The sequence below is a fragment of the Rattus norvegicus genome, chromosome 1, assembly GCF_036323735.1.
Source record: "Rattus norvegicus strain BN/NHsdMcwi chromosome 1, GRCr8, whole genome shotgun sequence".
Classification (NCBI taxonomy): domain Eukaryota; kingdom Metazoa; phylum Chordata; class Mammalia; order Rodentia; family Muridae; genus Rattus; species Rattus norvegicus.
The window spans coordinates 205,574,866-205,590,671 of record NC_086019.1 but is presented as its reverse complement, the minus strand read 5'-3'; the positions used below and the strand labels follow the sequence as shown (position 1 = coordinate 205,590,671).

Genomic DNA, 15,806 nt, shown 5'->3' with positions numbered 1-15,806 from the left:
CTTTCTGTCTTGTGGTGGCTCCTTGAAAGTTTTGATGATCAGGCTGAGGTGGAGGAGGGCACCACCTCAACGCTGACCTGTCAATCTGGATGGTCAGTTTCACTGTAATTTTCAGACCGTTCCAGTCACTGGTTGCCTTGGCAGTATCATCACCAACTTTTTTTTTTTGGAGACAGACCCAAGGAACTGATCTTGGGAGCCAAGGCATACGTGGCGCCAAACTCATCTCCGGTGCACCTCAAGTACACAACTTGGATTTCATTGGGGTTGAACTGAGCAGTGTGATGGAGGTATAGCTGGTGGCGGATGAACCTGGATCAGAATGTTGTACTGCAGCTACCTCAGAGCTGAAAGCAGACAAGTGCCACAACCAGCTTTTGCTATGTATAAGAGATCACACACAGGTCCCTGTTCTTGCATAACTTTACCTCTTGTACTTTCACCCCAAACCTTTCTCCCCTAGCTCCCCACCCCCTGATACCCTGGCTGGCCTGGAACGTGCTCTATAGACCATGCTGTATGGCCTCTAGCTCAGAACTATCTGCTTGCCTCAGCCTCCTGAGCATGGGGATTATTGGTGTGTGTCATTATGCCTGGTTCTTTGTTTCTTTAACCACTGCCCAATGTGCTCCCCGCCGTCCCTCATCATGGGAGGTGAAGGCCCTCTGGCCTTACGTTACTGGCATTCTGCTTCATTGGCAGCATTACCAGAGCTCTGAGGGCTTCCAAAAGTCCCTTGTCAATCAGTCTCAGGGCCCTATGAACTGGGAGGGTCGTCCAAAAACGTCTTTGGGAGCCCAACAGTGGAGGGTTGGGTAAACAAACACAAAATTCATTTGTGTAGCAGTTTACAAAGTGGAACTGAGAACCAAGTGTGACGATGCATGCCTTGGATCTAAGACCCTGGGAGGTGGAGGCAGACGGATGTCTGTGAGTTCAAGGCCTGTGTCTTAGGGTTTCTTTCTATTACTGTGATAGAAGTATCATGACTAAAAATCAAGTTGGGAGGAAAAGGGTTTATTTGACTTACACTTCCAGATCACAGTCCATTACTGGAGGAAGTCAGGACAGGAACTCAAACCTGGCTGAAACCTGGAGGCGGGAGCTGATGTAGAGGCCATGGTGCTGGTTAATGGCTTGCTTCTCATGACTTGCTCAACCTACCTTCTTACAGAACCCTGGACCATCAGCAAAGGGATGGCACTACGCACAATGGGCCGGGCCCCTCCCCATCAATCACTAATTGAGAAAATGCCTTACGTCTGGATCTCATGGAGACATTTTCTCAACTGAGGCTCCTTTTTCTCTGGTACACTTGTGTCAAGTTGACACTGATAACCAGCCTGTGCAGCCATGCTAGCCTTCAGAGCGAATTCCAGGTCAGTCAGAGTTACATAGTGAGAGCTTGTCTCAAAAAACCAAACCAAACCAAACCAAACCAAACCAAAACAAAACAAAACAAACCAAACCAAACCAAAACAAAACAAAAACAGTAGGTCGTGGTGGCACATGCCTTTAGGAGGAAGAGGCAGGAGGACCTCCATGAGTTTGAGGCCAGCCTGGTCTACATAGCGAGCTAATGCAGAAACCCTGTCTTGGAAAACAAAATCAAACAACAACAACAACAATAATAATAAAATGGAATCAAGGCAAAGGGTAGAACACACTTGAAACCTCAGCATAGCCAGCCTGGGGATGCATAGACCACCCCCAATAGTAACAATTTTTAAGGGTAGCATTGCATATATAGAAATTCCGAGCACTTGGTACAGAGTTTCAAGCCATAGTTTTGTTTTGCTGTGCATTACTCTGTGTGTGGTGTATGCATATGGCCTATGTGTGTGCATGTGGTGTGTACGTATGTGTAAGAGTGCATGTATTCACATACTTAGAGCCAAGGGAAGACATCAAGTGTCCTCCACTGTCATTTCTGTATTTTTCTCTTGAGACAAGATCTCTTTGCGAACCTGGAGGCTGTTTTTTTTGTTTCGTTTTGTTTTTGTTTTTTGTTTTTGTTTTTTTGTTTTGTTAGACTAGCCATTGAGCCACAGCTATCCTTTGGTTTTTGCCTCCCACCCCCTCAGAGCTCAGGTTACAGGCCTGGCTTTTGGGGCTTCACGCTTGTGCAGCCAATGCCCTAACACCAGTGCCACCACGCAGGCCAAGACAGTATTTTTAACCAAAGTGCATGATCAATTCATGTTCCCCCAGTTTCCTCATATTCCTCCTGTGCTCTCCTCTGTCCCAGGTATCTGTCCAGGCTCTTCCATAACACTGAGTTATTCCATAACTCGTATTCCATGACACTGAGTCACAACTCCTCAGGCAATGACAGGCTATCACTGATGACTCAGGTGGTTAGAAGCAAGGCTGGTCAGTCTGTGCAAGGGCTTCCCTCCCCCCATCGCTGTCTGTTGTTTCCCTCATGGGACTGAGACTGGGGGCTTGGGAAAGAAAACACCAAAAGCAATGTCCCCAGGTCACCTCCTTGGGAGTCCTCACTGTCAATCTGTGGCTCAGGGCTGATATGGACAGAGCTCTGCTTTTGTCGTCTTCTTCAGGGCAATCACCTCTGCTCAGCTCTGCGAGAGGAATGGGAAGGAGTGGAGGTTTAAAGTCTCAGCTGGAACCTACTTGGCGTAGGGTTCTTTGTGAGAGTCTGGATCCTCTTTCCCATGCGTTGATGTAGCCACGCAGACCGGACTCATGGGAATTAATTCCATACTTTTGACTCCCCCTTGCTTATCTTTTTTTTTTATTCATTTATTATATATAAGTACACTGTAACTGACTTCAGACACACCAGAGACGGCATCAGATCCCATTACAGATGGTTGTGAGCCACCATGTGGTTGCTGGGATTTGAACTCAAGACCTCTGGAAGAGCAGTCGGTGCTCTTAACCGCTGAGCCATCTCTCCAGCCCCCACTTGCTTATCTTTGATGCTGGAATTGTTCAGCTCTGACCACAAGAGGGCTCTTTTGTCTGACTTCTGCATTACTTTGATATAATCAGTCTTTATGAGCTTTGTTTTTCCCAGTTCTTGACTTAGGCATTTTGGGATTTTTCCAGGCTCAACGTTGGACCTTTTCTGTCCTAGAACCTGTCACTGGCCCCATTTTTCTGTTTTGTCCCTAAACTGTTGTGGAGGTGGGTCTCTTTTCCTGGAGATGAGTGAGTGGGTTTGGGGGACTTGTGCTCAAATTGCCTTTTTTTTTTTTTTTTTTTTTTGGAGCTGGGGACCGAACCCAGGGCCTTGCGCTTCCTAGGTAAGCGCTCTACCACTGAGCTAAATCCCCAGCCCCTCAAATTGCCTTTATGACTGACTGTATCCTCTCTAGACTTAAGCTCCGACCACTCTGCTCCAGACCTTAGGGCCAGCAGGACCTGGACCTCTCTTCCAAGTCACAGCCCTATCTTTTCTAAAGTTACCGCGCCTGACTTTTGTACAACCAGGAATGCCTAACATTTGGAAGAAAACTGAAGTGGACATTTGGACGAAATGCGGGCGCGTGGGGTCCTGCGGAACTGAAAGGGACAGCTACTGGGGCAGCCCCTTCTTGAAATTGAATAATTTCACCCCCCCCCCATTCGACACCCCCCCCCCCCACCGCCTGCTCCCGCCCCGCTGGGCTTTGTCCCTCTGTCCACGAATTCCGTGTTGTTAGAATGGTCACCAGGTGGCGCCGCAGACCCGCCGTTTGGGTCCCGGAGTGCTCAGGGCCTCGCCCCGGGACAGGATCTCCGTCAGACTGCGTTTAGGAAGCCAGAGTGCTCTGTAGAGGTGTTGGACGTGGGTGGCACGTTTTCTGATGTGCTTGGCGCCTGGTGCACAATATCGGGATGGTATGTCCACAGTATCCTCGAGTATAGAGGCTCCCTAGTCTCCAGGCAACAGGAAGGGACAGGGTCCGTGGGGGCGGGAGGGCAGGGGGATGGGACAACGTGGGCATTCTGGCAATTGCGCAGTAGGTCAAAGAAGGGGTGCGTGGAAATGTGTGGGGAACACACGGAGACAAAGGAAGGGAGGGGCGACACAGGGAGCAAACCAGTTTGGATAAGGACGGGGTTGGGTGAGGGGCTGGAGTTGGAGAACTGTAGTGCACCCGGGCATGTAGGGACGTGGGAGGACAGAAGACTGGCTGCTTCCCAACTTCCTGCGTTCTCTCTTCCGAGAAGTGACAGTGCTTGCAGGGTGGGGCTGGCTGGGAAGGGGACCAAGCCAATGGGGGTTCGCCAGGGGGGAGGGAGATCTTGGAGAATGGGGTTAGGTGACCAAGCAATGAGGGCGGACCCGGGGGTGGGGAATCTCTGAAGATGGGGAGGGGCAGAAAGAGGCCCCCTGGGATTGTGGGGGAGTACAGCATGGGAGCTGGGAAGAGGCTGAGAGGGATCCAGGGCTAGGGCTAGGGGTGAGGGCCACGGCGCTCTAATTCTACAGAGAAAGAAGGGCCCAGAGTACAGGAAGCAGCACCACCCTTTTTCTCCCAGGAAGAATGTCCACCCTGTTTGTCTGGACACAGCTTCTGCCCTTGGTTCTAGAGATTCGGGAGAACACATGTCGGATGCTGCCAGGGTTCCTCTCAGTACCAGTTTCCCTGCTGTGGGAGGTTGGAGGGAAGGAAAAACCTCAGTTGGCAGCCTCTCAAGAGAAAGCTATGACCCTCATGTGCCCCACCTGTGCCTGGGTCTCTGTACCGAGTGGTAATTCTGACACAGCACTAGATTTTACAGTGACCAGTCCAGCTCAGACTTTAGAGATGGCAAAGTGACCTGGTGAGGCCAGTTCGGGTCCCAATTCAGGGGAAGTGGCTTTTTCATAACACGGGGGTTTAAGGTGAAAAGGGAATGGCTTATTACATGAGGCCTTCCTCTGCTCAGCCACCTTGAGCACAGTGGGCAGAGTTTCCTAGGCCAAAGGTCACACCAATTGAAGGGTCAGTCTAGACTGTGACCATGTATGCTGCTGACTTACTCCTCTTGGGATTGGGGGAGCCACATCTTTTGGCTCTCACTCAAAGATTCTTGTCTTCTGATAGTTTCCAAGGACCTGGCAAACTCCCTGTTAACTTGGGGTCAGGTAGGGTCCATATCAGACTGGAAGCCCTTGCAGTTGGCAATGTGGTAGCTCCCACAGGGGAGCTGGGAAGGGAGTTGTTTCAAACTTAGGCCTCCCCAGGGCTGTAACTTTCGAAAGGCCTCTTTGGCCTCTTTGCTCACAGGCAGGAAACCACAATGTCTCTTGGGAACCATATACTTTGCACACTGAAGCAGAAAACTGCTGTGGCCACTGAGGTAACTAAGCTTAACAGTTAACTAACTGAGCTGAGTGAAGTACCCAGAGCCGGAAGTGAACACACGCTTTGCGGCTACCTTTTTCTTCCACTAACAGGTCACTCCTTATCACTTGATGTCAGCCCTAGAGCTTACTGTCACTATTCGTAATCGAGCTATGGCTTTCCTTCACAGACTCATGGTTCTTTGCCTCAAAGGCTTGCCTAGCATGCACCAGGCCCTTGGTATGTTTGCCAGAACAGTATAAGGGGGTGTGGCAATACACACGTTTAATTCCAACATTTGGGAGGTAGAGGCAGGAAGATCAGAAGTTCAAGGTCATCCCGGGCTCTGCTTTTTTAAAAAAACATAATAAGTAAAAGAAATAAATCTGTGAGCACATCTTACTTTGGTTATCTCTCTCTCTCTCTCTCTCTCTCTCTCTCTCTCTCTCTCTCTCTTTCGGCTGACCAGATAGCTCAACACATCAGAGTACTTGGGCCTCACAGATCCCTGTGACCCACATGATAGGAGAGAACAGTCTATTATTTCTGCCCCACTCCCTCCTGTTTAGCTACTAAGTAAACAACTCAGAGATGTCAGAATTTATTGACAGGCTGCAAGCCTAAGATACACAGGTTCTGAAAGTATTATAACCCGGCTAGGCTATTAATAACCAAATAAATACCCCCATTACTTGCCAACTGCATCTGTCTTTCGTGTGTGGGAGCTTCTCTTGGCCACATGTTCATGGTCCAGTCTCATGGTCCACCCTGCCTCATGGTGACTCTCTTCACATCCCCTGTCCTGCCTCTCATGGTCCCTACCCTGAAACCCCCTACTTGATCTCCAGTCCCACCTTCCTCTCTCTCCCGCCCAGTCAGAGGCTCTAGCCTTTAATTACTCAATCAAAGATTATTGGGGGCATTCTTCACAGCGCATTGGTCAATACAGTGCCCGTGTATAGACTGTAACCTGATCTTGGGGCACAGAACTCAGCATCTAAAAATACAATGCGCACTACACAGCGCACTACACAGCGCACATTACACAGCGCACATTACACAGCGCACATTACACAGCACACATTACACAGCGCAAAAGACCAACCCCGAGGCCCTGTGGTCACCATCCTGTGACCTCCACTTTTTTTTTTTTTTCTGGAGCTGGGGACCAAACCCAGGGCCTTGCGCTTGCTAGGCAAGCGCTCTACCACTGAGCTAAATCCCCAACCCCGTGACCTCCACTTTTATTTTATTTATTTATTCTTGGATTTAAAAAAAAAAGACATTTCTTACAATATATTCTAATCATGGTTTCCCCTTCTGGAATCCCTCCCACCCATCCAACTCTACATTCTTTCTCTCTCTCTTTAGAAAACAAACGGGCAAAAAACACAAAAACAAAAACAAAACAACCCCCCCCAAAAGCAACAATTAAAAGGCAGACACAAATAAAACCAATAAAACCACAAATTCAGAAATCATATTATACAAACAAAAGACCAATAGGACAAAAATGCCTCAGCAAAGCACTTCCACTGAGTCCCTTTTGTGTTGGCCATTTACTGCTGAGCATAGGGCCTACTGTTATTTGTGATCTATATCTCTGTCCTATCTCTGTCATCTATATCTATACCTGTACCAATCTATATCTATCTATTCATCTCTCTCCCTCTAGGCTTATGGGAGGAAATTGATTTCTCATTTGAAAGCAGATGCCAAGTGGATACAGCTTCTTGGTTAAGATGGGACCTTTGTTGCTCTCAGTGCTGGGACCCTGTCTGGCTCGACCCTGTACAGGCTCTGCAGGCCGCCGTGGTCTCGAGAGTTCATACGTGAGTGAGACCTGCTAGGACTAGCCTGTTTCCTTGGTGTCATCCGTCCCCTCTGGCTCTTAAATCTGTCTGTCTACTGTTCCGCGTAGATTCTCGAGCCCTGAGGGGAGGGGGTCTGACGAAGACATCCTGTTTAGGACTGAGCACTCCACGGTCTCTCACTCTGTGTACATTGTCCAGCTGTGTTAGGTCTGTCTCTGTGTTAGTTCCCATCTGCTGTAAGAGGCAGCTTCCCTGATGGCGGGCTGAGTCCCAGTCTACTTCTACTTAAGAAAAAGTAAAAACAAAACAAAACAAACGAAAACCCCATTGACCCCAAACACCTCAGAAAAAACAGTTCCAACATGTGAACATCCTGATGATGTTTAAATTTAATAACAGTCTTAGGTTTTTCTATTGTTAAACAATTAGCAGTGTTCTTATATCCAGCAAAGAGTCAACCTAGGGATTAAGGAAGCCACAGGGCATGGCCTACATTGTCCCTGAGCTGTTCCAGATAGGTAGAACCCTCCCGGCTTCACCAAAATTTGACAAAGGCCACTTGCCCTTGTCTGTCACTGCAGGCTCAGCCTCTCCTTCCTGTAACTATTCGACCTTGTGCTGAGTCTCCCATACTGTGAAGGCCTACCCACCAGGCTGGGCATGCTCTCCTCTAGCTCCCTCCTTCACAGACTGTAGCCCCCAGAGGATCCTGGGACTTCCCAGGTCAGGTGTAGAGTGGAATCCCAGCATGAAAACGAAGTAGCTTATTGATCGGATTGACCCTGTATGACATGCAATTGAAATGTCTATGTTTGGGGTTGGGGATTTAGCTCAGTGGTAGAGCGCTTGCCTAGCAAGCGCAAGGCCCTGGGTTCAGTCCCCAGCTCCGAAAAAAAGAACCAAAAAAAAAAAAAAAAAAAAAAAAGTCTATGTTTGAGTAGAAATCCCTTCCTAAGATCCAAAATAAGCACATTACATCAGAAATAAGGCCATCTTTGTGTTTTTCCACAGCAGAGTCCATTGAATAAAAATAGGTCCACAAACTATGTTAATTGGTTTTATTGGCTACAATTTATAGAAATCCAGATTTCTCTTGACAGTATGGTCATGATGTTCACAAGTTCCTTTATTCCAATTTGTTTGTTTGTTTGTATTTATTTATTTATTTATTTATTTATAGGCAGGATCTCACTATGTAGCCATGGCTTGCATGGAACTCAGGTAGAGTAGGCTGGCCTCTAACTTAGAGATCCTCATGCATCTGCTGCCTCAGTGCTGGGATTAAAGGCATATATCATTACTCCCAGCCTGTATTAGAATCTTAATTCCTAATATTAATTTAGCACATGTGTTGCACTTTATGAAACTAACTATAGGTCACAGTTTAAAAACACCTTACCGAAGGCAGAGACAGCAAGGTGACATGGATGCCAAGAAAGATTCTGGTGGTTAGCTAAGGAATTTTTCCCTTTATTTAATTAATTAATTTATTTATTTAGAGATAGAATCTCACAATATGGCTCTGGCTATCCTGGAACTCACTGTGGAGACTAAGTTGGCCTTGAACTCACAGAGATTCTTCCACACCTCCAGAGCGTTGAGATAAAAGGTGTGCACCATTGGGCCCAGCTGGTTAGATAATTTTTTAAAAAATATTTAATTTTATGATTTTTAAGTGTGTGTATGTGTGCGCGCGCGCGTGCGCGCGTGTGAGTACAGGTGCCTACAGAGACCAGAGGAATCAAATGTTCCTGGAGCTGAAGTTATAGGTGGTTGTGGCTGGCTGAAATAGTTGCTGGGAATCAAACTTGGGTCCTTTGAAAAAGCAATCTGTCCTCTTAGCTGCTGAGCCATCTCTCCAGCCCCTTGATAAGAACTCAGAGAGTTCTTTATGGAACTCAGAGAGTTCTTTATGGAACTCAGAGAGCTGCTGTAGGCACCCAGGTGCAGAGCTGAGGTAAGTTGACAGGAAATTCAAGACCAGCCCAGACCATCGTGGTAATTCAAAAGGACACCAAGCAAGCAACAGGGACTATACTGAGCTGAAGCCGCAGGGGCAGACTTTTACTCTATCCGCTCCTTCATACAGACATTGGATGGTTGAGCAATTGTTAGTGGGGCTACCACAGTGTTACTTGTCCCTTATTTTAACATGAACTGGGTGAACGATCTACATCCTTTGGTTCATCTTCCGTGTTTAGTAAGCCAACCAGTCTGGCTTTCCTGAGATGGTTTTAATGTGTCCATGTAATCCTGATCTGCTTTGATACGGTCATGGGTGGTCATACACAGCTAATAGGTTTTCTCCTCTGATGGAGTAAGTCAATTCACGTGGAACAGGGTAGCCCGTGCCATGGTGGAGCAGGCCAGCCCACGGGTACCTCCTGAACTAAGACAAGGAGACCCAAGGAGAAGCAGGTTTATTTGGGGCAGCTCTCAGATAACTCTGACTGGTTTCAAGAAAGGGTGAGGGAAGTCAGGCTGCAGGCAGGGGTTTGGGAGGTGGGGAGCAGAGAGAGAAAGAGAGCACAGGTGCTGGCGGGCCCTTTTATCTGCAGCTTGCAGCTGGCACACCTGGCGGCAGCAGGTGTTAATGTAAGCAGTTGCTAGTTCCCTGAGAGCAGGCCAGTGGGACAGCCTATATATTACCAGGGTTAGGGTTAGGGGTTCCGGTTTGAAAGCCCAACAAAGGTCTTTAACTTGTTTTAATCCTCATGACTGATGCCGGACAGGTTTGGGAGTGTGTGTATGTGCACAGATGAGACACAGTTGTCCTGTGTCTGTGTCACAGTGAAGCCTAATGATGCTTTGTAAAATGTAGTCTCCCAGGGCAAAGCACAGCCTAAAATTCACTATTCCGCTGACTATGGAAGGCCTCACAGCCTGATATCCATAAATGTCCCAGGGAGAAGTTTTGTGCAAGGAAACCTAAAGTGAGCCAAACCCCAAGGAGATTCCATGTTCTTTATTTATTTGTATTTGAGACAGAGTCTTGCTATGCAATTCATGCTTGCCCTTCAGCTATGATCATCCCGCTAGGATTACAAGCCGGAGTCACTATACCATACCTGGCTTGAACTCCGATCTTTTTTTTTTTTTTTAAAGATTTATTTACTTATTTAATGTATGTGAACACACTGTCGCTGTCCTCAGACACACCAGAAGAGGGCATCAGATCCCATTGCAGATGGTTGTGAGCCACCATGATGTGGTTGCTTGGAATTGAACTCAGGACCTCTGGAAGGGCAGGCAGTGCTCTTAACCACGGAGCCATCAGTCCCTGAACTCCATTTCTTCAGCACAAATTCAAAATGGGTTGTAATGGAGGACTATTCCAAACACGTGACAATACAGAACTTGGTCAAGGAGAACAAACCGCTCCTCCTGATTCCCGCTTAGAGCTGCTGTGGCTCACGCTTCTCAGGCCTGGCACGCGGCCCTGGCAGGATGGACTCACTGGTATGTGCACAGGAGAGATTGTTTCCTGCCCTGTAGAGCTGGGACCAACAGGGCCTGGCCTGGAGCTGGTTTCTTGGCGGCAAGCCCGAGCTGCAGCCTGGAAGCCTGCGTCACTACGAGACTCTTGTTTAGAAGTCAGGAAGGCTTGAGTTTCTGTTTGTTTTGTTTGAAAGTCTTTCTCCGTGTTTTATGTATTCTGCCACAGCCAAGGTTGCCCTGACCACAGACTTTTAGTTCTTGCTTGTGAGGGATGGCGTGGCTTGAGACCCTCTGGCTAGATTAATAGTTCCAAACTCTCTTTTGGAAAGGTTAAAAAGTTACTTGGATGAGGATAAGCTTCATATCACTCCAGTTTTCAAACACAGTTTGTAAGGGGTCTCTCAGGAGAAAAGGCAGAGTTCCTTAGGTCCTGGTGTCTGTGAGGGAAACGAGGACCTAGGAAGGGAGAGACTCTAGTCAGTCCAGAATGAGAGAAGAACAGATCATTCCTCCCTCAAATTTCCTCTGGAGATCTGGCTGCCGGGAAGCATTCCTCACTGGGCCCACTGTCTGGCTTTGAATGGAGGCTTGGGGGGAAGTGTCCTGCTTCCCACCCCTTTCTCCACAGGGCCGGTGGAAGAACCGGAGTGGAGCTTGGCTGCCTACAGATTAGCCAGCCCTGGACAGTGGGCCTCTGGACAGATGGATCAGTGATTCCCCCTGGGGATCCTCAGAATCTGCTCCTAGATCTAAGAAGTGAAGCAAGACCATTGAAAGGCTCAGGCAGCTCGGGCTGCCCCACAGATTGGCCCTGTATTGAGAAGGCTCAGGAATGCAGCTGAAGACACAAGGGCTAAGTAAGAGGAGGAGGCCATAAAAGGTCAGCACCACCATAGGCTCATGGGACAGAGAGAACCTAGGAAGTTCAGATTTGACTCAGACACAGGAGGCAAGTGTGTGAAGTGAATGTAGATTCTTCAGTGAATGGTACCGGAGCAGCTGCAGGGCTGGGGGGCTGGGGGGACAGCGTGAGATCTGTATTTCACACCATACACAAGAGAACCCCAACGGGTCAGGGATCTGAACACGAAAGCTGAGACTGCACAAGCTTCCCAGGGAACTCCCTAGCCTCAACGTTAAGGCATGCCTTTCTGAGGAACATTTAAAGACCAGACGCAACCACAAAGACCAGAGGAGTGCACATGGTTATGAAATGCTAGAAATTTATATGACGAGAAACCATAAACAGGGTACAAAGAAAACTGACACCCTAGGACAAAGATGCTTAAAACTTCTGGGGCTGGAGTTGTAGCTCAGCTGTTGAAGGGCTGGCTCAACAGGCACAAAATCCCGGGCTCCATCTTTGGTCCTGCATAAATCAGGAGTGGGAGCAGACCCCTGCAATACCAGCAATACAGGGTGAATGGACAGGAATCCGAGAGTGTAAATGCCAACCTCAGCTACCTAGCCATCCAGGGATACAGGAGACCCTGACTCAGTAAACAAACAAGCAAGCAAAAGCAGCGTTTACCAGGAACTGGATGTGGTGGTTCAGCCCGGTCATCCTAGCAGTTGGGAGGCTGAGCAGGGATGATAGCGAGTTAGAGGCTAGCCTGGCCTCCAAAATGAGGCCCTGTTTCAAGAACAGAGAAGAAAGACCCCAAGTCAAGGGCTGGAGAGATGGCTCAGTGGTTAAGAGTTCTTGTAGAGGACCCAAGATTCAAAGGAAGGCTCACGACTGTCTGTAATTCTAGTGTCAGGCGACCTGATAGCCTCTTCCAGGCAGCAGGCACACACATGGTACACAGACATATAGACAATCAGTATAGTCCTACACATAAAAATAATCTTTAAAAAAAATTCCTCAATTCTACCTTGTGGTTTGACAGAAAATGGCTCCCATAGGCTCACAGGCAGTGGCACTATAAGGTGTGGCATTGTTGGAGGAAGTGTGTCACTACAGGGTGGGCTTTGAGGTCTCAGAAGCTTGACAGGCCTAGTGGCTCACTGCTTCTTTCTGCTGTCTGCAGATCAAGATGTAGAACTCTCAGCTACCTGCAGGCCACCATGCTTCCTGCCATGGTGATAGTGGACCAAACCTCTGAGCTGCAAGCCAGCCCCAGTTAAATGTCTTTGTTTATAAGAATTGCTGTGGTCATGGTGTCTCTTCATTGCAACAGAAACCCTAAGTAAGACATACGTTGAAGAAAAAGTTACTACCCCGCCTTAGTTTTTTGTCTGTGATAAAATACCCTGACAGAAACAACTCAAGGAAAAAGGGTTCATCTTGGTTCACAGTCCCAGGCTACAGTCCTTCACTTTGGGGAAGTCAAGGCACCCAGAGCTTGAAGCATCTGGTCACATTATGTCCACAGTCAGAAGAAGAGAGTAATAAATGCCGGCAAACCAGTGCCCAACTCACGTTCCTTGTTTTAGATGGTACAGAATCCCTTGCCCAGGGAAGAGTCATGCTGACAGGAGGTCTTCCCTACATTAACTGGTTATGATAATCGTTTACTGACTTACAGAGAGCCTAAACAGCCCCGGTGCTCAGAGACCTGTTTCTCAGGTGATTCTTGGTTGAGGTAAGTTCCCTTCTGAGTTAAGAAGCTTCTTTCTTTCAAGATTAAGATATTGGAGTGAGTGTATTATATTGTAGATATATTTGGAGTCAGGGGATATATTGACGTAAGGTTGGAAACAAGTGTACTTCCATGAGCCCACATGAGAACAATTAGTTCTGCTATTGAGAAGTTGTGTGGGCGTAGGGATTTGGCTTCTAGTATGTAGGCTTGTGGCTGTAGTTGGATCCCTTTGAAATATAGCATATCTTACTCTGTAAAGGAGCTTGTTTTAGGGCACTTTCAATCTGGGGCTTTTGCAGGGTAATCAAAGATATGAGCATTGTTGAGGAGATGTGAGGATGTAGAGTTCTTGGGGAGGAGAGTTGTGGGGATGAGGGATGACTCATGTACAAGGTTGGGCTCTAATAAGTAAGCATGGAGAAGCCGTAGCCCAGATAGCGATGCATTAGAAAAATATGGTGACTGATGAGAGCTTTGGTAAATCTGTACTGAGAATGAGGAGGGGGCTGTGAAGCCAGACTTTCTCTGCCTCAGTGCCAAGTAGTACAGTTGCAGCTAAGGTGCTAGAGGGAAGGTGGCCAGCTTTTGGTCACGATGTGTAGCTGTTTGGAGATATAGGCTATGGGGCAATATGTGTGTCTCCCCCCACCCCTGCCTTGGCAGAGTATTGTAAAGGTTTGTCCTTGGTTAGTATGTGAATGTGAAAGGACAAGGCCTTGTGTAGGTCTGGAAGAGCTAGCATAGAGGCATGAGAATGACCAGATCTAAGCAGGTTTATGGGACAAACAAGGGCTTGGGAGACAAGAGTGGCTCCTCCAGGCGTCCCTTAGTGGCTTCGTAAAGAGGCTGTGCAGTGAGGGGGAAGTTGGGGATCCATATATGGAAGACGTTAAAGAGGCCTAGTAATGCAAGAAGTTCACACTTGGTTTGTGAGGCGGGTGGTGTGGACCGCATGACGACCACTGCTGCTTGACAGAGGTCCAGCACATCGACATCACGGATGATAATTCTCTACCATCCTTGACTTTCATCTTTGATGAGTCTCACTGTGCGTTAAGGGAGTTTCCTTACACTTTTCTCCTTTGGGATATTTTGCATGAGCTTTGGCAGAGGGTGTGTACAATGGCAGTCTCTCTAAACAAAATCACTCTTTGGCAAAGGTCTCCACCGCAGTGGAACCACGCAGAGTGATCACTCTGCCTACTCCTACACAGGAATCCCTATTGTGCCCCATTGTTTGCACCAAGCATAGAGAAGTTAAAAATTTACTCACTGAAAGATGGTGCCAGAAATTCTTGGGTGCATTCGGTCTGGAGGGTGAAAGCACACAATCGAGAGAAACAATGGACCCAGACCTGAGGCCTTGGCAGTTGAGGTGAGAGTTCAGTTAGTAAGTATAGAACAGTGTCCAGCATTGACTCCCTGGTACGGGACTTACAGGAGGAATGGCGAGGCTGGTGTGCCCCATGAGAAGCAGATCCTGATGAGAAGGTAGACTGGCTTGGTCCCCCTCTGCCATGGACAGCAGCAGGCACTGAAGGAATCAGGATGGTTTGGCCAATGGAAAAAGAGTAAGATGCCAGGCCCTTCCCTTGGGGAGCTCAGGAGGAGGACGGGCCGTGTTGTGAGACTGAGGCACAAAGGAACACGACTAGGAGACGGCTCGATGTTATTATGCTACCTGGTGCAAACGCTGCCTCATGCATGCCTCTGAGGAATGAGAGCTGCTCTCATGGGTTTGTTTCTCAAGACTCAATGTCTGGCACCCCCCCCCCCGACCACAAAGGCTGACCGCAAAGGCTGAGGGCCTTCGAGAGGAAATGGAAAAGGGGCACCTGGTGGGGTTACTGAACCTCATTAAACAATGGGGACTTAGATGCTTGGGGAACTTACTGCTTTTGCTTCAAAGAAAAATATGGTAATAAGGTTGATGACCTCTTTCATTCTGGATGTTGGAAAATAGGGCTAAAATAGGTTAAAAACAGTCTGTGGAAAGATCATATATTTCTTGGAATTAATAAGCCTGCTTTCAACATTACCTGTAATTAAGCTACTATGCAAATAGAGAGTTTAAAAATGTGTAAACTTGTTTTCAATAAACACATGAGCTCTCCTGATTTACCCTCGGATCATGTCTGTCTGTCTCCCTCCTTGCTGACTCCACACCTCCTCTTTGGGACGTGAACCCCATTGGAGCTGGACCCCAGTAGTGGTGAGGAGTTCCTCTAGCCCTAGGGTACAGTTCTCCCCTCTTGTGAGACTGAGAAGTTGGGGTAGGTGACTGATAGCTGGCAGATCTGGGCCTTGTGTTAGTAGACCCTGGAGTATTAAGAGGTTAGAGAGTCAAGGAAGGGTGTGGATGTCATCTCGATGCTGGAGAAGGAAAGTAGGGGATGAATCTAGGCTGCTGAGGTCCTTTTGTGAGGCCTGGTCAAAGTAGTGAGAGCTGTCCGGGAATCCCTGGGGCAAAACTGTCCAGGTGACTTGTTGGGTAGGCACGCAGCATGTCTGGGTCCTCATAGGTGAGGCATTAGAGTAAAACAATGGGTGAAGGTTATGTTGCCAAATTGGCAACGAAGTCGGATGTACAGAATGGATCATGGGGATTCCTGAGATTGCTATTATTGCTAAGGTAGTAGTTTTGGTTGGCCCATGCCAGTCGGTGAACAAGGAGAAAGAAGCCCTGTGTC

General features: G+C 48.0%; 1 long non-coding RNA gene across 1 annotated transcript; it reads left to right on the top strand.

The window, feature by feature from the left end:
• The first annotated feature begins 3,742 nt into the window (after positions 1–3,742).
• LOC120097361 (uncharacterized) lies at positions 3,743–15,232 on the top strand. The gene is made up of 2 exons (XR_005494654.2): positions 3,743–3,846; positions 6,955–15,232. It is a non-coding gene; the product is annotated as an uncharacterized LOC120097361 (long non-coding RNA).
• The last annotated feature ends 574 nt before the right edge of the window (positions 15,233–15,806 follow it).